We start from the raw sequence: 20,841 nt of genomic DNA on the forward strand, positions 1-20,841 counted from the left end.
AATATGCATTGCCCTGGTGAGTCTGCACACTAGAGTATGATAGCTGAGGTTGCGGGCCACCCACAAAGGGTCCTTTTTGGCTCCTGTGAATCAGCTGACCTCTCCATCAGTTTCCTTGTCATCTCCCATACATCTACCTCAGGGCTACAAGGTCATTATTTCACAAGCATAATTAGATGACCTCTGTATCTCTCTCCAGTACTTTATTTCCAATGCATACCTGGCTAAAAGTCCATTTTATTTTTCTGTCAGAACTTACAAGATAAATAAAGTCAAATCCACTTACTACGGCACATGTGACCCTTTGTATTACAAACATGAGAATCTTTCCAAGGGCCGGCACAGTGGGTTAATGCCCTGGCCTGAAGCGCCAACATCCCCTATGGGCACCAGTTCGAATCCCGGCTCCTCCACTTCCCATCCAGCTCTCTGCTATGGCCTGGGAAAGCAGTAGAAGATGGCCCAAGTCCTTGGGCCCCTGCACCTGCATGGGAGACCCGGAGGAAGCTCCTTGCTCCTGGCTCCTGGTTTCAGATCGGCACAGCTCTGGCCGCTGCAGCCAATTGGGGAGTGAACCAGTGGATGGAAGACCTCTCTCTCTCTCTGCCTCTCCTCTACGTAACTCTGACTTTCAAATAAATAAATAAATCTTTTTAAAAAAGAAAAAAAGCAATCTCTCCAGATTGCAATCTGTACTTCATCCTTACTATGAGATATTCTGGTTGGTTTGGTCTAGTTGCAAGAACCAAATGTCTGGTTTTATTGTCTGTATTGTACCTACTATTTTTAAAAAAAATATCGCTTTATTTATTTGAAAGAGGTACACAGAAAGAGAAAGAGAGGAAGAGAGAGAAAAGTCTTCCATCCACTGGTTCACTCCCCAGTTGGCCACAATGGCCAGAGCTGTGCCAATCCTAAGCCAGGAGCCAGGAGCTTCTTCTGGGTCTCCCACGGGGGTTCAGGGGCCCAACAACTTGGGCCATCTTCCACTGCTTTCCCAGGCCATTGCAGAGAGCTGGGTCAGAAACGGAATAGCCAGGACTTGAACCAGTGCCCATATGGGATGCCAGCACTGCAGGCAGCGGCCCTACCCTCTATGCCATAGTGCCGGCCTGTATTGTACCTACTATTTCCCCAAATATTGCACAGCTGTAATTTTTAGAATGGTTGATGCTCATTCATCCTTCAGAACTTCACCAAGGAAACTTCCACATTCACCTTACAACTCTCCGCTGATATCTAAGTCCATGGCCTCCTCTGTGCTTTCCCACCAGGCATTTCTTTTTTCTTAATCACTAGGTTAAATATATTAGGCTCCCTTTTTTTATTTCTATTATCTGAATCAACCACTTTACGTAAGTTCCTAGAGGGTGAGAAATTCATCTCTTTTAGACTTTAATTCCAGAAACTCCTAGAAGAAAAAACTAGACAGTGTGGAATTTGGACACAAAGCAGAACTTGGTTTGAGTAACAAATATTGGAATCCCGACAAAAGTCATTATTCAGTTTCTATATTCACAAATTTAACATTATAAAATATGTCTCATGGGATTATTTTGATATATAAAGCAAACTATTCCATTCTTGCAACATATACTTCCAATGAATATAATAGGGAACAAATTTGTTGAATCCTCCCATGTGTTTAAGCCACAGCTACCATAGAAAATATGTGTGTGTTCTTATAAGTTCATATTTGCATTGTATGCTTATCTCAGATTTAGATTTCCAAAGACAAAAAGACACATTCTATTTATTACACTTGTGCCTAAAATATTCATAATTTTTAAAGTGCATATTGTTAAATTATAATTAACTATTATAAAAATTAATGAAAAAATGTTCAGGATCATTAGCAATCAGGGACATGCAAATCAAAACCACAATGAAGTTTCACCTCAACCCAGTTAGAATGGCTCACATACAGAAATCTACCAACAACAGATGCTGGCACCTTAAGCTGTCCACAACTTAATGTTCATTGCAGCTCAACACAATAGCTAAGACCTGGAATCAACCTAAATGCCCATCAACAGTAGACTGGATAAAGAAATTATGGGACATGTACTCTATAGAATACTATACAGCAGTAAAAAAAATTGAAATCTGGTCATTAACAACAAAATGGAGGAATCTGGAAAACATCATTCTGAGTTAACTAAGCCAGTCCCAAAGGTACAAATATCATATGTTCTCCCTGATTGGTAACAACTAACCGAGCACCAAAAAGGAAACCTGTTGAAGTGAAATGGATACTATGAGAAACAATGACTTGATCAGCCCTTGTCATGACTGTCGAGGAACAACTTAATACTTTATCCCTTTAAGTATTTTTTTTTTTTGTTTTAGTTAATACTATTGGTTGAACTCTGTAATTAACACACAATTATTCTTAGGTATTTGAATTTAACTGAAAAGTGATCCCTGTTAAATATAAGAGTGGGGATAAGAGAGGGAGGAGATGTACAGTTTGGCACATGCTCAATCAGACTTGCCCCAAATAGTAGAGTTAGAAACATGCCAGAGGATTCCAATTGAATCCCATCAAGGTGGCATGTACCACCGCCATCTCACTAGTCAAAGTGATCAGTTTCAGTTCATAATTGATCATAATGATAGGATTAAGAGTCGAACAGATCACATAAACAAGACTAGTGTTTGCTAATACTAACTGATAGAATCAAAAAGGGAGAGAAGGATCCAACATGGGAAGCAGGATACACAGCCGACTCATAGAATGGCAGATGTCCTAAACAGCAGTCTGGCCTCAGAATCAGCCCTTAAAGCATTCAGATCCAGCTAAAAAGCCCATGAGAGTATTTCAGACATGGAAAGCCAAGACACTCTGGCAAAAAAAAAAAAAAAAAACACCAAACACCTTAATGAAAGATCTCTGTAAGTGAGATCGCAGTGGAAAGAACAGGCCATCAAAGAAGGAGGTACCTTTCTCTGAAGGGAGGAGAGAACTTCCACTTTGACCATAGCCTTGTCTAAAAATTATCAGAGTGGTGAACTCAGGGGGCTTCCATAGCCTTGGCAGCTCATGACAAGAGCGTAGGGTGATTACTGATGCCATAAACAAGGGTGTCAATTTGTTAAGTCAACAACAGAAGTCACTGTGCACTTACTCCTCATGTAGGATCTTTGTCCTTAGTGTGCTGTACATTGAGATTTAATGCTATAACTAGTACTCAAACAGTACTTTGCACTATGTGTTTCTGAGTAGGTGCAAATTGTTGAAATCTTTACTTAATATATACTAAACTGATCTTCTTTGTGTAAAGATAATTGAAAATGAATCTTGATGTGAATGGAATGGGAGAGGGAGCAGGAGATGGGAGGGTTGCAGGTGGGAGGGAAGTTATGGGGGGGAAGCCACTATAATACAAAAGCTGTACTTTGAAAATTTATATTTATTAAATAAAAGTTTTAAAAAAGAAAATCTTCAATCCTTATATAACCTTGTAAACTTAAAATTACAATATTCTGTCAGAAATCAAAATCTTATTTCTCCATTATTTAGAGAAAAAAGTTAATAATCTCAAAAGTAAATTTAACACTGTTTAATAGTTTATTTTCAACAATTATACTAAAATGTGTGCTTTGCCAAGAAATGATCATTTAGAAAGTAAATATGTTTTGCAGAAAAACTAATATCCACCAGATAGTTCTTAAGAGTATTAAATTATTCCTTGACAATTTAATTTAAGTCTTAAACACTGGAAAAGCAGAAAATACTGGATGTTTGAATAGCCTAAAGCTACTTTAAATTGAAAGATAGCAATGAAAAAAATGTTAATGCAAAAGGGCCACTATGTTTAAAAACTTCCATGGTTCATGAAAACTGAAACTCTTAATCATTATTAACTTGAATTGGAGTTGAACCAATAAAATAAATGTCAAAATGTCCCCTATTGTATGCTTAGTCAAATAAATTTTTATAACTTTATAATTATGGGAATTAAGTAGAATTTTTGTTAGCTTCTTAAGCACCTGTCAGTGTGCTCAGTGATTTATGACGGTGGCAGAGTCCCCACATTCATCTTGCCTCATTATTTTAAATGTACTTCATGCACCTTTATGAAAAATAGCATATGATTAATCATTTTACTCAAAAACTGTAGTTATGAAAAATATATTTTAACTGGGAATGAAAATATCAAAATCATGCTTTTATGTTATTTTGTTTTCTTTTTTGCAAAATTTATACTGAGTACAATAAATATCTTCCATCCATGTAGGAGTAATTTTCTCCAATATAATTAGGCACATTTTGAGGATAAATTTCTTATCAATCTGATAATAATTATCATTTCCAATATGAAAACAGAAGTACCTTAGAAGTACTAGCTATTAAAGTAAAATCCAAGAGGAATATACTAAGAACCTATAATATATAATGTTTCTAAATACTTTCCTGACTGCTTACTTCACTACTGTTCATTAACGTACATACGCAAATTTCAACTAATCACATCCTAAATCCTCTGAAATAAAAAATTTCTGCCAATGGTCTCATAGAAAATTTGGCACTATCAATGGTGCTATTAAAGTAATTAGGGAACAGAAATCACTAAAGTATCATACAAATATGATTTGGCTTTATTTTTAAATTTTTGAATAATATTATTCATTATAGATAAATTCAGTGTTTATATTCAAATTAGCATGAGCCATTAACTCCCATAATATATATTGATAGAAATACCTTGATCTATTGATACTTTTCTTAAATAATGCAGTGAATGTGACTTAATCCTATACTTTGTCCAAAAAATAAATAAATAAAACGATTCCAGCCTCTACTTTCCATGAGCTATCCTGTTTATTTCTGTGTAGTATTTTATTTTAATGTTTTACTGGCAAGAAAATTGATCAGGAAGAAATACTTAACATTACTGTCTCCTAAAAATGAAACTATAATGATGTCTTGAAGTTTATAATAAATATATTGACTTTCAGTAGCTCATGACATACAAAAGTGAGAAGTAACCAAGATACTAATGGTGCTCTTTCTGTTGATGACATACTTAGTCTTGTATTTCCACAACCTTGATAATGTTGAAATAGCTTCATGAGTTTATCAGTTTTTCTTGGTATATAATTAACATACAATTTTTCATGTTTACTACATGACAAAATTTTGCACATGCATAGCATCATTATAGTCTCCATGCTGAGCTTATACATTATTCAATGCCCTTTTGTAATCATGACTCACACCTACATTTCCTCCAACCCCATCACCCAGCAAATTATTTTTAATATAATGAAAGCAGATTTAACATAGTTCACTGATACAATTCTAAGAACATAATACTTCTGTTCCTTCTCTACCTCCCTGCCCCCTTTCTCTCTCTCCTCTCTCCCTTCCCTTCTTCCTTCCTTCCTTCCTTCCTCCCTCCCCCCTCTCTCCCTCCCTCCCTCCCTCCCTCCCTCCCTTCCTTCCTCCTTCCTCCTTCCTTCCCTCCCTCTCTCCCTCCTTTCCTTCCTTCTTTTTCTCTTTCCTGCCTTCCTTCCTTCATTATTTTCTTGAATTGATTTTTGTATATGGCAAGAAATAGGGATCTAATTTCATTGTTTTACATATGCACATCCAATTTTGCCAGAACCATTTATTGAAGAGATTATCCTTTCTCCTATGCATGGTCAGGGCACTTTTGTCAAAAATCAGTTGACTATTACATGGATTAATATCTGAGCTCTCTATTCTGTTCCATTGATGTATGGGTTGATTTTTATGCCAGTATCATGCTGTTTAACTGTTATGGCTTTGTAGTATGCTTTGAAGTCAAGTATTGTTATATCTCTAGTTTGATTTTTTTTATTCAGAATCACTTTGGCTACTGTGGGTTTTTTGTGATTGCAAAAGTATTTTAGGATTGTTTTCTCTAATTGTGTAAAGAATGTCATTAGTATTTTGATAGGAATCGCATTGATTCTGTAGATTGTTTTAGGTAATATAGACATTTTAATTATATTAATTCTTCAAATCCCTGAGCAAGAATCATTTTTCCATTTTTTGTGTCCTTGCTGAATTTCTCATCAGTGTTTTTATAATTTTCATTGTAGATATCCATTTGATTGCTTAAATTTAATATTAAATACTTAACTTTTTTATGGTTATTGTGAATGAGATTTCATTTTTGATTTCTCTTTAGGTGAGTTCATTATTAGCATACAGAAAAGCTACTGATTTTTCATATATTTGTTTTGTTACCTACAAAGTTTTGAATTGGTTTATCAGTTTGAAAGCTTTTTAGTGAAGTGTTTCGGTTTTTCAATGTAAAGCATCATGTCATCTGTAGAAATCGATATTTTAACTTCTGTTCCAATTTTGATGCCCTTTCTTTCTCTTTCCTATGTGCTTTTGCTAATACTCCCAATACTACATTGAATAGCAGTGTAAAATGACATCCTTGTACCGTTCAAGATCCGATGCTTTCAGCTACTCCCTGCTCACTATTGAATATTGAATATCTGATTTTCATATATAGTCTTTTTAATTTTGGCATATGTTCCTTGTATACCTAATTTGCAGAGGGCCTTTTTTATTATGAAAGGATTTTAAATCTTATCAAATGCTTTCTCCATATGTATTGAGATGACCATATCATTTTTGTTCTTCATTCTATTGATGTGATGTGTATTCATTTGTGAATGTTGATCCACCTTTCCATCTCTTGGATAAATCCCAGTTGATCATGATGTATGTTTTTTTTTAATGTGGTTTTGGATTCAGTTTGCTAGTATTTTGTTGAGAATTTTTTCATCCAAATTCATCAAGGATATAGATCTTCAGTTTTTGTTTTTGTTTTTGCTTTTGTTTTTTCGTGTTGTGTCTTTGGTTTTGGTGTCGGAGTGATGTTGCTCTCACATAAAAAGAGCTTGGCAAGAATTCCATCTTTTTTCAACGCGTAGGAATAGTTTGAAGAGTAGTAGAGTTAATTCCTCCTTAAATGTTTTTTAAAAAGATTCATTTATTTATTTATTTATTTGGAAGTCAGAGTTACACAGGGAGAGAGAGAGGGGTTATTCATCTGCTGATTCATTCCCCAACTGGCTGCAACAGCCAGAGCTGAGCCAATCCTAAGCCAGGATCCAGGAGCTTCTTCCGGGTCTGCCTCATGGGTGCAGCGGACTAAGAACTTGGGCCATCTTCTACTGCTTTCCCAGGCCATAGCAGAGAGATGGATAGGAAGTGGAGTAGCTGGGACTAGAATCAGCACCCATATGGGATGCCAGCATTGCAGGCAGCGGCTTTACCCACTGCGCCACAGTGCCAGCCTCCTTAAATGTTTTGTTGAATTCAGCATTCAAATCATCCAGCCTGCCCTTTTCTTGGTGAAAGAATATTAATTACTGCTTCAATCTCATTAATTGTTATGGATCTGTTTACATTTTCTATATCTTCTTGATTTAAGTCTTGGAATTTATCCATTCTTCTTTTCCAGTTTGTTAGCAGATAGTTGTTCATAGTTTCTTATGATTCTTTGTATTCCAGTGGTATTGAAAATAAGGTCTCTTTTTTCATTTCTAATTTTATTTATTTGAATTTTTCTTTTCTTTTCTTTATTTCTCTGGTTAAAGCCATAATGCCCTTTGTTTCTTTTTACAGTTTTTCATTCTTTTTTATCTGATACGAATACCATTTCATGTAGCTACTGCTCATTTTTATTTTCCATTTACCCAGTGTATCTTTTTCCAGTCCTTAACTTTCAGCCTATGTGTACCTCTATTGATGAAGTGAGTTTCTGGCAAACAGAATGAAAAAGAGTCTCGGTATTTTTATCCAGTCACCCAACCTAAGTCTTTTGGCAATAGAATTTGACCCATTTACATAGAAGGATAGTAGTGATAGATAAGAACTAACACCTGACATTTTGTTGATTGGTTACTTATTTACCTGCTACGTTAGTGAATTTGGTAGTTTCATCTGCTTTTCTTGCTGTTTAATTTAAATGTAGGACTTCCTTCAGAATTATTGTGAAGCTGGCCTCTTGGTGCTGAATTCTCTGTTTTTATTTATCTGGGAAATATCTTGTTTCTATTCCTCTTCTAAAGGATGGCTTCGTTGGGTATAATATTCTTGATTGAAAGTGCTTTTTTTTGGTCTTTCAAAGCCTTAAATAAGTCATTCCATTCACATCTCCCCTTTTAGGGTTTCTGCTGAGAAATCTGCTGTTAGTCTAATTGGTTTTCTTTTATATGCAACTTGATTCTTTTCTCTGACTGTCTTTAGGACTGTCTCCTTGTCCTTAACTGTGTTTCAAATTGCCCAAAATATACCTTGGAAATATATACCCAAAATATACCTTGAAAAACTTGGTTGAGTTTCTTTGAGGTCCTTTGAGCTTCCCTGGATGTCCATGTCACTTGTAAGACTTGGAAATTTTTCAGCTATTATTTCATCTCCAGATCAGAAATTCTTTCCTCCACTTGGTATGTTCTGTTGAAGCTTTCGTTCACGTTTATTAGTTCATTGATTGAAGAATTCATCTCCAAAATGTCTATTTGATTCTTGTTAAGGATTTCTATCTCTTTAGATACTATTCCTTCATATAACCTATGTTTTTCCACATTTCTTCAAGCTATATCTATTCTCTTGCATTATATTCAGTTTCTCTACAGTCATTAATTTGAATTCTATTTCTGCCATTTAATATGTTTCCTTCAGATAAGGATAGATTTCTGGTGAACTACTGTGTTCTTTTGGAGGTGTCATGCTACTTGGCTTTCTTCATGTTTCCTGTGTCCCTACCTTGATGTTTGGCACATGTGGTATAATAATCCCTTCCTCTCGGTGGAATAGGTTTTATTGGGAAAGAGTTTATGGCTTGGCTAGAATGGTAGGTTTGTTGCTTTGGCTTTGGATTGAGGTGAGACTAGCCTGTAACCTCTGAGTGATTTCTTGTCCTTTAATCAGTGTCAACTGTGTCTGTAAGTAACATAGGGGTCTAGTCTGTAGCAGTTCATAGGGGTAGTAGTGTGAATTTGATGTGAATGTGGGCTTCCTACGAGATATATATATATATATCTTCAGTCTCCAGAGAGTTGAGTGCCAGTTACACTAGAGATTTTGGTAGTCAGGACCTTGTTTTTGGTGCACAAAGAGGGCTGTTCCCTTTCCCCAGTCTGAGTGATGCGGGGCATGTGCGACTAATACCTGTGCTTCTGGGACTGTGTGGTTTGCATGGGATTTTCTCCAGATCCTCCTGGAAGAATGCAACTGGTTCTGGGGTGTATAAAACCAAAACTCCTAGTCACAAGACCAGGGGACATGAACTGAACTCTGATCCAAGGTGATGACAGGTAAAAGAAGATTTTGCACAGGCAGATACGGTTCCAGAGAAGTGGAATGCAGGCAGGTTCTTCCCTAGGTCCCACGGAGTAGATCCCAGTGAGTTTGAAGAATTTAGTGCTGATTGTTGCAGTCATGGTGTTGCAAGGTACAGTGCGTCATTACCCAGATCTCCCAGGGGATGGTAGTAACCACGTGCCTGAAGCAGAGCGATGCAGCAGAGCACTACAGATACTGCAAGTGAATGAGAATTACCCCAACAATTGTAATACCAACATCAACATCCCCAGTGCTGCAAGGCACAGGTGGAACTGCCCCCAGTTCTCATGTAGCATTGCAAGGGCAGCGCCAAGGTTTGTGCTCAGGACTCCCAGCTCTGTGAACTACAAAGGTGCAGAGAGAATTTCCTCAAGTCTAGTCCAAAATTTTTATGGGCTGCTGCTGCTGCTAGCTCCAAGGAACTGAAGGGCACCCTTGAATAAGAGCAGTTTGGTTGCCTAATTCCAAAACTTGCACTGTTGCAGCCTGCTGGGGATCTGCTCTTCACCCTGTAAATTGCAACGACTGTGGCTCTGGTCGCTTCTGGTAGCAACACGATAGTGTGCTTTCCTCTGAGTCAGAGCACAGTTTAGCCAGGACTCTGTCACACCCAACTGGGACTAGCACTTTGGGAGGGTGAGGGAGGAGAAGGAGGTAACATTGATTTTATTTTTGAGCAAAACTAGTTTCTCAGACCTCAGTCAGCTTCCCAGGCTGGACTTGAAGTCAGTAGGGCAGTATGGAATTCTCCCTCAGTTTAAGCTGCTGTTGTCTGTGTACCACAGCAACTTTTTTCCTACCTTGCCTGAGGAAGATGGAGTCTCCCAGGTGGCAGTTGGCTGCACAGACACAGACTTGACTGGCAGTGTGGCTGGCTGTTCTGTGTCAGCATGTTTGTCCTCAGGCCTCGCTGTCCCACAGACAGGCTGCTCTGTCACTTCTCCACCGAAACTTTCTGTCACTCATTCCCCTGGGAATGTGGTTCTTCCTTTGTTTTTCTCTGATCCTTTTGTGACTGAGGCCAGGGCAACTTCTGACTATTCAGTCATCTTGGATCTCCCTCAGCAACTTATGATTAGCTTTGTGTCACCATCAGTTACTTGATTGAGATTTCTAGAATTTTATAAAAATAGAATCATGCATGGGCCAGCACTGTGGTATATTACGTTAAGCCACCTCCTGCTGCACTGCCACCCAATCAGGCAGTTCGAGTCCCACAACAGGCAATTGGGGAGTGAATCACCAGATGGAAGATCTCTCTCTCTCTCCATATCTCTCCCCCCTTTGTAACTCTGTCTTTCAAATAAATAAAATACATCTTGTTTAAAATGATCAATATAAACATATAATGAATTATTATAAGATATCAATGAACACACAGAAAGTATAATTTTAAGAAACTTCAGATGGATCAGGACTTTGACAAAATAGTTGTGATGCCAGTAAAGATGACCACCTCCCACATGGGAATTATCTGGGTTGGAGTCCCAGTTCCACTCCTAATTGCAGCAGGTTCAAGTGATTAAGTACCAGCTCCCCAGGTGGGAGGCCTAGACTGAGTTTCCTGCCCTCAGCTTTGGCCTGGCCTGTCTAAGTTGTAGACACCTGGGAGGGTGAACCCGCAGATGGGAGTACTCTCTCTCACTCTTCCTGTCTGCAGGGCTGTGTGTTCTCTCCTCCCTGCCTCTCAAATAAATTTTTAAAACAAAAAATATAGAATTTACTATAAAATAATTACATTAAATCCAACAAATTTGTGCAAAACCTGTATACATAAAACTACAAAATATTATTGAAGGAAACTAAAAAAGATAAGTTATAAAATATTTAATGTTGGTATGAATTTAAGAAATTCATAATCAATAAATTCAACAAAATTAGAATAAAAATGTCAGCAGACATTCCTTTGTATAAAATGACAAATTAAACAAATTTTGAAAAGAATATTATGGTTATACAACTTACACTAACTAATTGCAAGATTTTTTTAGCTACAGTAATCAATACAGTGTAGATTTTCTGTCAAGACTGACAACTTGATCAATAAAATGGAATAAAAAGTCAAAATGATGTTACAAATTAGTGTTCAACTAATTATTTATATAAATTAAATAAGAACTCAGTAGAAAAGGGATAATCACTTCAATAAATTGTGTTACAACAATTAAATATCCATAAAAACAAACTCCAACCTATATCTTGAACTATTGTAAATAAAAATTATAAAATTTCTACCAGAAAGTACTGGAAAAATTTTTTGCAACTTTAGTTGGGCCAAGATTTCTTAAATAGGACATAAGAAATTTGATCCACAGAGAAGATTTAAGTAAAAGATCTTACATTTTAAGATTAGAAAATTAGCCAATTTAATTTAAAATCTTCTAAAAGATAGACTACAAAGAAGGGATATAGCATGAAAGAAGGAAGATTTATATATTTATAATATTAATAAAATATAGATTCTGTAAAATGAACTGTAATTCAGATATGAACATAAATGTTATGAATTTGTATGAAATAATTACTACTTTCAATAGAATAGTTATACCATATTAAGACTAAGTTGCAAGTAGATTAGAAATTCATTAACTCTATGTCTTCAATGAAATTTGTAAGTGTATTTTTCTAAGATTCATTGATGTTTATTTGAAGTATCATAGCTGGCACATATTTAAATTATATAGTTTAATCAGTTTTAATGTATAGGGACACCTGTAAAATGATTTCTGCAATCAAAATTCCAAAGAAAAAGTCTTTTTTCATCACTCCTAAAATTTCCTCCCATCAGGTTGACGATCTTTTCTTTCTCTATGTCTGGCAACAACACTCCATTTTCTCATATTATTACTTATTTTGCATTAAAAATCGCACTAATGGAAACACATAGCATATTTACTTTTTATCTGGATTACTTCACCTAGAAAAATAATGAGTTTCTCCCATATGATAGTGTGTGCTAGTGTTCACTTCCTTTTTACTTACATTATTCAGCTATGAAATATACCATAATCTTTTAATGCATAATCTATTGATAGGCATTCGTGTTGTTTTCAGTTTTAGACTATTGTTAAGTCTTTATATGAATGTTTTACTTCTTTTAAAAATGCTACCAGTTTTCAGAAATGTCTACTGTTTTGTAATCCTGTATTGTTAGGGTCCAAAAAAGCCCACCGCCCAAGGAACGACTCCAAGAGACTTTTTCTCTCATGCAACCAGCAAAGGGTTAAATTTATTGATCCAACATGTTGGGGCCCTCTGACAAGGACAGAGGAGCAGTGAGGAACTACAGTGTAGGGTTAATTAAGGCAAAAACCGCAAAATCAGGAGGAGGGAGCGAATACACGGTTGCTAAGCGGTTGCTAAAATCTTACAATCAGCAATTATGATCTTAAGACATAGACAAATCACATCTTCATTATTAGCCCAGGTAACCCAGGTGCAACCTTTTTACTTTTAAGCTTGAGCAATCATGCTAGGGGGTTTTTGTGCATTGTCAAGGGTGATGTAGTGCACTGCTATTGTCTGACTATTTGAGATCATAGTTTTAGACCAGAGTCTCACGGGGGGGGGGGAGGGGGGTTGCTTTCCCAGAATGCAGTCTCAAGTGCTCCAAAATGGAGTCCCTACTGTCAAGGTGCTACTTTACTCTGTCTTATTTTCACAGCTGCACCAGGAAGGTTTAAACCTGTAAGCTTAAGCTTAACTTTTTACACCCACACATATACAATTTTAACTCTTTAGTATGAGAGTTATGGTTGCTCTATAGCCTCACTAACACTAGGTATAATCAATCCTACTACTGTCAACCAATCTAATTTTCTCACACTTAGCTTCTTGATCTCTATAACCCATAGTGGCTAACAAGTAACAGTGTATATGATGCAGATATTTGAAGAAGATACAGCACCCCAAAATTTAAACCTTAAAAGTTTTTGTTTCTTAATTCAGTCATCATTAGCATTGCAATGATTTCACTTAAAAATTTCACTTAAAAGCTTTCTAGTGCAAGCTTGCTCCTACGTTTCTGGTCAGTGTCTAAAACACACCATGGAAAAGCGAATGGACCAAAGTTCCTGTGCCAGCACGTTTCCCGGTAATTCCAGCCTGCTTCTGGTGGAATGCCCCTGCAAGTCCTTGGCATAGTAATATTTATTACAAGCAAGCATGTCCCACAGATGCTCATGCTCCGTAAGCACTGGGCAGCCGCTTTCCCAGTTCATGATGTTCTCAAACATCCTTCTCAATTTGCAGATTGCACCTCCATCTGTTCAGGTGCTCACAAAGCCATCCTTTATGAATTATTCTATACTATCCACTTCATAAAATCTGCTGCATTGCAGCCGGTGCTGTGGCTCGGGGGTTAAAGCCCTGGCCTACAGTGCCGGCATCCCCTATGAGGGATGGTTCAAGTCCCAGCTGCTCCACCTCTGATCCAGCTCCCTACTAATGCAGGCCCCTGTACCCATGTGGGAGACCTGGAAGAAGCTCCTGGCCACTGGCTTCGGATTGGCTCAGTTCGGGCCATTGTGGCCAATTGGGTAGTGAACCAGCAGATAGAAGACCTCTCTCTCTGACTCTCCCTCCCTCCCTCTCTCTCTCTCTCTCTAGTTTTTTTAAAAAAATGAAGTAAATCTTAAAAAAAATCTGCTATGTTCTCTGAGTCTTTGTAAGAAAATTTTAGTTATATAGAGATAGATATCTAAGTTATACAATATTTGTTTGCTTTGAAATGATTTAAATAACAGTGGATTTAAATATCATATTGAAATTAGGAGTGGGAAAGGGGAGGGTTGCGGATGGGAGGGATGTTATGGGGGGGAAGCCATTGTAATCCATAAGCTGTACTTTGGAAATTTATATTCATTAAATAAAAGTTAAAAAAAAAGAAGAAAAAAAAAGAAATTAGGACCTTTGCTCAAATTTTATTAATTATTTTAATATTAATATTTTCGCCGGTTCTTGCTGTATATTTAGATAAGAATTCTAAATGAAACAGGTAACATGGTATAGTTTCTAGTATTTATTCAGTGAGAGAAATACTCGGGAAAATGAGGGCTTTATTTAGGGAAGAAAGCGTCTAGAAATGAAAGTTGGCTCCATACCAGGCAGAGAGCAGGCCAGGGGCCACATGGAGCCAGCATGCAGTTAGGAGTGGCCACAGGTAACAGCACAGGCAGGAAAGCAGAGAGTGGGCGACCAGAAGGCCAAGTGCCTAGAGGTGCTGGACAACAAGAGAACAAAGGCTCACTGTGCTCCAGGCCTTGTATTCGCTTTCAAAGGGGAGTGGTTATGTAATCTGATTGGCAGGTGTGTGACTGGCAGGTGTGCGGACAGCTGAGTTCAGGTTGGGATGTGAGATCATGAAAGGGAGCAGGGCCAAGGTGTGGTCCCAGTTCAAAAATCTAATTGATTTAATCCTATCTGCCTTCTTATATCAATATTGCATGCCTCAAAAACTAAACACTAATTCTCTAGTCTATTTTCTTTTGACTTTCAAATAAACTATTCCACCATAATATTGAGTTGAACCTTCATTTAAAATTAGGGCAATGTTCAGAATCAGCCCTAAAGGCATTTGGATCGGGCTTAAAAGCCCATGAGAGCATTTCAGGCCCAGAAAGCCAAGACACTCTGGCAAAAAAAAAAAAAAAAAAAAAATTACCTAAATGAAAGATCTCCACGAGTGAGATCCCAGTGGAAAGAACAGGTCATTAAAGAAGGAGGTACCTTTCTCTGAAGGGAAGAGAGAACTTCCACTTTGACTATGACCTTGTCTAAATATGATCAGAGTCAGCGAACTCAAAAGGCCTCCATAGCCTTGGCAACTCATGACAAGAGCCTGGGGTGATTACTGACGCCATAAACGAGAGTGTCAATTTGTTAAATCAACAAAAGGAGTCACTGTGCATTTACTCTTCATGTAGGATCTCTGTCCTTAATGTGCTGTACATTGTGATTTAATGCTATAACTAGTACTCAAACAGTATTTTTCACTTTATGTTTCTGTGTGGGAGCAAACTGTTGAAATCTTTACTTAATATATACTAAACTGATATTCTGTATATAAAGAGAATTGAAAATGAATCTTGATGTGAATGGAAGGAGAGAGGGAGCGGGAAAGGGGAGGGTTGTGGGTAGTAGGGATGTTATGGGGTGGAAAGCCATTGTAATCCATAAGCTGTACTTTGGAAATTTATATTCATTAAATAAAAGTTAAAAAATATCAGGGCAATGTAATAGAAAAAAAAGTGAAACTAGTTATCAAACTAGAAATCAATGCTATATTTATGATCATTATTATAAATGTCACTTTATGATTTTGTAAGGAGGTGGATACACTAACAGGCAGTTCGATAGTCCTGGTCAGAATGAGAAAGAGGGAGTCCCTTTAAGCAAATACTTGCTTCTCCTAAAAAAATCTACCTTTAGCAAGATAAGAGTGCTGAGTCCCACCCCTGAGTTTCCAGTTTCTTTTTGTTTTTAAAGATTTATGTATTTATTTGAAAGTCAGAGTTACACAGAGAGAGAGGAGACACTGAGATAGGTCTCCATCCGCTAGTTCACTATCCAATTGGCTGCAACAGCCAGAGCTGTGCCGATCGGAAGCCAGGAGCTAGGAGCTTCTTCCGGGTCTCCCTCATGGGTGCAGGGGTCCAATACTTGGCCATCTTCTACTGCTTTCCCAGACATAGCAGAGAGCTGGATCAGAAGTGAAGCAGCCAGGACTCAAATTGGTGTCCATATGGGCTGCAGGCACTGCAGGTGGTGGCTTTACCCACTATGCCACAGTACCCAGCCTGAGTTTCCAGTTTTTTGCGCTACTCACAAGAGTAGCAAGGAAGGGGCCAGTGCTGTGGAGTAGTGGGCTAAGCCTCCATCTGTGGCTTTAGCATCCCATATGGGCACCGGTTCTACTCCCGGCTGCTCCTCTACTGGTCCAGCTCTCTGCTATGGCCTGGGAAAGCAGTAGAAGATGGCCCAAGTGCTTGAGCTTCTGCACCCACATGGGAGACCCCGAGGAAGCTCCTGGCTCCTGGTTTCAGATTGAACCAGCTCCAGCTGGTAGTGAACCAGCGGACAGAAGTCATGTCTCTGTCTCTCCCTCTCTCTCTCTGTAACTCTACCTATCAAATAAATAAATAAAATCTTAAAAAAAAAAAAAAAAAAAGGTTGTAGCAAGGAAGCAGTGGTTCTACCCTTCTTCTGGTTTACCACAGGAATAGAAAGGAGAAGTCAACAATCACACCTTTCTGATGGCTTTTTGTTTTATCTTGAGCAAGCTACACAGGATAGACAAGATTAAAGATCTGGCCTTTTGATGGGATTTGTCCCCACCCTCTGAATGACAGCTGCTGCTCGGTTTTTCCCCTAAAATTGTGCTTAAAAGCCTCCACTGTCACCAGCTTCTCAGGTCTGCCTTTGTTGGAGCCCCCTCCTGGCGGCTGTGGCTGGAGATTTCTGACTTAACTCTTGCTTTGTTCACTGCCCTGTTTGTGCGGAAATTTTTCTTTCCTGTGAGACAAGAACTGAGATCTCCTTTCTTCACCACCATTTAACCTCTAACAACTCCATCAGCATATCCTCATTCATAAAGTGGATTATGTATTGTATCACAAAATGATACCCAACACAGTATAAAATGTCTATGTATTCATAGAGATAGAAGAAAGACATAAAATAATCCAAAATATAGAAAGGAAATGACCCTATAGTGATATTTCTGTATTTATAGCAATACAGAAGTTACATTAATGAAACGATAAGATCAATCTCAAAAATTCACAGTATAATAATCTACCATCTACACATGATCCTATAAGAAGCCAACTTATCATATAAAAATGTCTTTAGTTTTATTTTATCTAATTATTGTGCCATTAAATTATAAGATACTGTCAGTGATATTTCCTATTACTATATGATATTTAACAATAAATTCATTTTTCTTCTTTCTTAATAAGCAGAATAATTCAATTTCTTAGACCTACGAGGAAATGAAAACCTCTTAACAAATACAGGGGAATAAACAGATGAAATTAGACCCTTTTGTAATGTTATTTTCCGGAATTTATTTGGGCTCACACAATGGTGTTTATTCAGATACTTTAAACTCTTGATAAGTACTACATTAATGCAAATACTGCTATGGTTGTCAATTCTCCCAGAACTCTAGGCACAGTCTCCTTAGAAACACAATTAGAATTTGCATGCTCTTATTAAATGAAACTAGTGGAGGGCAGTCCTTTGGTAACTCTCAAAATAGAACTCTGCTTTTAGACACAGTTTATGAATACTACTTAATGCATCCCCAAGGCTTCAAAAAGAAAATGTCAAGGGATCCCCTGTGGCAGTTTTGCCTAAAATTCCCTTTGTGTCAACTTGGTATTGCAAAGCATGTTTTAAAATGGAGCATCCAACAACATCCATAATTGGAAGTCAAGACCCAAGGGGCCAATGCAGGATGATACAGGAGGATCTGAATTGCATAAAGTATATTTGTGTGTCTGGAGGGGGTATGTGTTTATGCAGAATATATATTGGTCAGGTGAGCTTCCAATGATTTAAAAACAACTGAAAGCAAGATTGGTGACCTTACATTATCACCTTTGTACACACTTGAAACCAGTTGGATACTGTGCATTTCAATACCTGCTAAACATTAATACTTGATGGGAATCGAACAAAGAAAAAAAAAAAGGTAAGTGAGCACAACAGTAGGTTCGCATACTTTCAAGATAGTTTCAAATTGCAAATTCTTATCTGTGGAAAAATTACTCAACACAGAAAACCGGAGGGTTATGGTTGGTAACCAAGCCAGGAGAAAAGATGTACTGAAATAAAAGAAGTGTAAATATGGTGCCCTTTAAGATTTGAAAGGAATGAAAGGGATTATTTTATCTGTAGCTAAGAAAAATATAACCTACTGAAATAGGCTCCCCAACGTATTCCCTTATTGCTCAGTGGAAAAGTAGCATTACACATACAAAGAGAGAGAGCGCTTTGTTATGGCTTCAAAAGTATTCAGCTTAGTGGAAAGAAAGGAAATGGAGAGAAATGAGGTTCTGTGGCACGCCCTCTGAGAGTTCCTGAGAGTTGCACAAGCAAGCAAGTGTGTACATTTCACCCACTTGACAACTCATACAGACACACATTTACAAAATGCACTTGTGCCATATTTCCTGATCTTCATATGGGGATAATGTAACTGAGTTCTAAAAACCAAATACATGGAGGAACTGTAATCAGGGAAAGAAAAGGAAGAATGGGAGAGGGAAATTCCCAATTTAGACAGCAGATACAAAGGGATTAAGTAAGAAGGTTGACAAAAGTTTAAAAGGTGAAGACTAATCCACAGAGAATCAGACAACTTAATGAAGATAATTTAAAGTAATTACAGCAAATTTGCATATAAATAAACATAGGACTTTTCCTACACCATAATGTATAATATTGCTTAGTTTATAAAGTACTTTTGTACAGCACTTTGGAAAAGTTCAATAATGACTTTTCAAGGAAGAGCTAGAATCATGTGATGATCCCTTTTGCTTGATGAATACTTCAGGGTGGAATGGAAAGGAATCTGCACCATCTTGTCAGATAATCCAGTCAAATATCACTAAAGGAGCACAAAGACACAGCCAAAGTCCCTGTGAGAAGAACAATTCCTGTGGCTATTACAAACTAGAACAACTCAGGATAAATACAAACTAAACACATTACATTATTATGCTATTTTAAATTTTCAGGTGGTCATTTTGAAAATGTAGATATATGTGAAATTAATTTAAATAATATATGTTGTTCCATGCAATATATTCAAAGCATTTTTAAAAAGTATTTTGTTTCACTGTGAGGCGAAAGTACACCAGTTTCAAAACTGTATCTGTTCAAGTAATTTCACTAACTTTTTTATTAATTCAGTGTTATTAACATTAACTTCAAAGGGTATTGATTGAATTGAAAAGCAACTTCCAGTGTACTGATATTAACATATGTTCTTCAAATTTTCCTCTAATTTATTCAGTCTATCTATATGACACTATTGATTATAATGCTACCATTCCATATATAGATTCATAGCAGAAAATGTGTAAATGCTTTATTGTTGATTTCCATTATAAAAAAGTTAAATTCAACATAAATTTTCACACTACTTAGCTGAGTGACAGACAAGTTGTTTCTTTCCTTCGAGCATCACATTTATTGTGTTCAGATACAGTGTGCTCCCAGCGAGAGAACATAAACCGTGCTGACCTTTTCTTTACACCCATGGTTATTGAATATTCGGCAATCATTCCTTTTGTTGTAAAAACAAATCTGAAAATGAGAATAACAGCACAGTAGTCAGTAATGTGTTGTAAAAATTTTCTGTAGTTCAATCAATAAGTATTGGCAAAGAGCACAGATCATTAAAGTCATTGTCTATTTCTTTCAACAGTTCTACAAACTGGCAGATTCATAGCTTTCTACACATATCCTGAGCAATTCTTTTTTCAGAAGCAGAGAGACAGAAAAAGACACAGACAGAACTCCCATTCACTACTGTACACCCCAAAAGATTTTCAATAGTCAAAGATGAGCCTAGGCATACCCAGCAGTCAGGAACTCAATCCAGTTTGCCAGTGTCTGTAGTAGGGACCCAACTACTTGAGCCATTGCTTGTTGCCTCTTGGGATACGCACCTGCAGAAAGCTGGACTTGAGAGCAGGGCCAGAACTCAAACTGAGGCACTCTGACACAGGATGCGGGGATCCCAACTAGCAGCTAATCCACTACGCCAAACATCTGCCCTGCTGAGCGATTTTTAACAATTGTAACCATAAAGTTTTCCCAGGACCTGCCTCAGAAAACTGAGCACCAATATTTTAAAGTAAATTACATATATGCCATGAAACAATGAAAATTACTTACATCTCTTGTTATATGATATTAATTTTCCTTTTTTCCCTTAACATAACTGAAACATTGTCAGAATAGAATTACTCTTTTTCATATCTAGGTAAAAGTTTTCACTGTTAGGAAATGAAAATTCAAATCATTTACTCCACAAATTTTACTTTTGCTATAATAAATTTACATTTCAACTTACATTTGTATGTTCTGTAAGATAAAACAACCAACAATATGGAGTATCATCTTTTATAATGAGATAGCTCATTAGCTATTTATAAACTTTTAAATTTCTGGAATAATTGATCCTGATATGGTTACAAAGGTTTTATACTCCCCAAACAGATGTTTTTGGTAGTTTGAGTAAGATCTCTTAGGTTTTTGAAAAACAGAAATATTAGTCTTATCCTTGAAATTTCATAATAAAACTTTTGTAGAGGTAGGTCTCTGTCTTAGCAGCTAACACCACATCCCACATGAAAGCACCCAGGTTGGATGTCTGGTTCCAATTTTTAATTCCAACTTCCTGGGATGCTGCTGCAGGCATCTCAGGAGAGAATCAGCAGATGTAAGCTCTAGGTCTCTCACAATAATTTTTATTATCATTTAAG

General features: G+C 37.1%; 1 pseudogene; it reads left to right on the forward strand.

Moving 5' to 3' along the window:
- LOC149127331 (cytochrome b-c1 complex subunit Rieske, mitochondrial-like) overlaps nucleotides 1-20,841 on the forward strand; it is a 96,045-nt pseudogene that overhangs the window by 63,019 nt on the left and 12,185 nt on the right.

Source organism: Oryctolagus cuniculus, chromosome 3 (genome assembly GCF_051225735.1).
Source record: "Oryctolagus cuniculus isolate XC-2025 breed Fujian yellow rabbit chromosome 3, ASM5122573v1, whole genome shotgun sequence".
Classification (NCBI taxonomy): Eukaryota; Metazoa; Chordata; class Mammalia; order Lagomorpha; family Leporidae; genus Oryctolagus; species Oryctolagus cuniculus.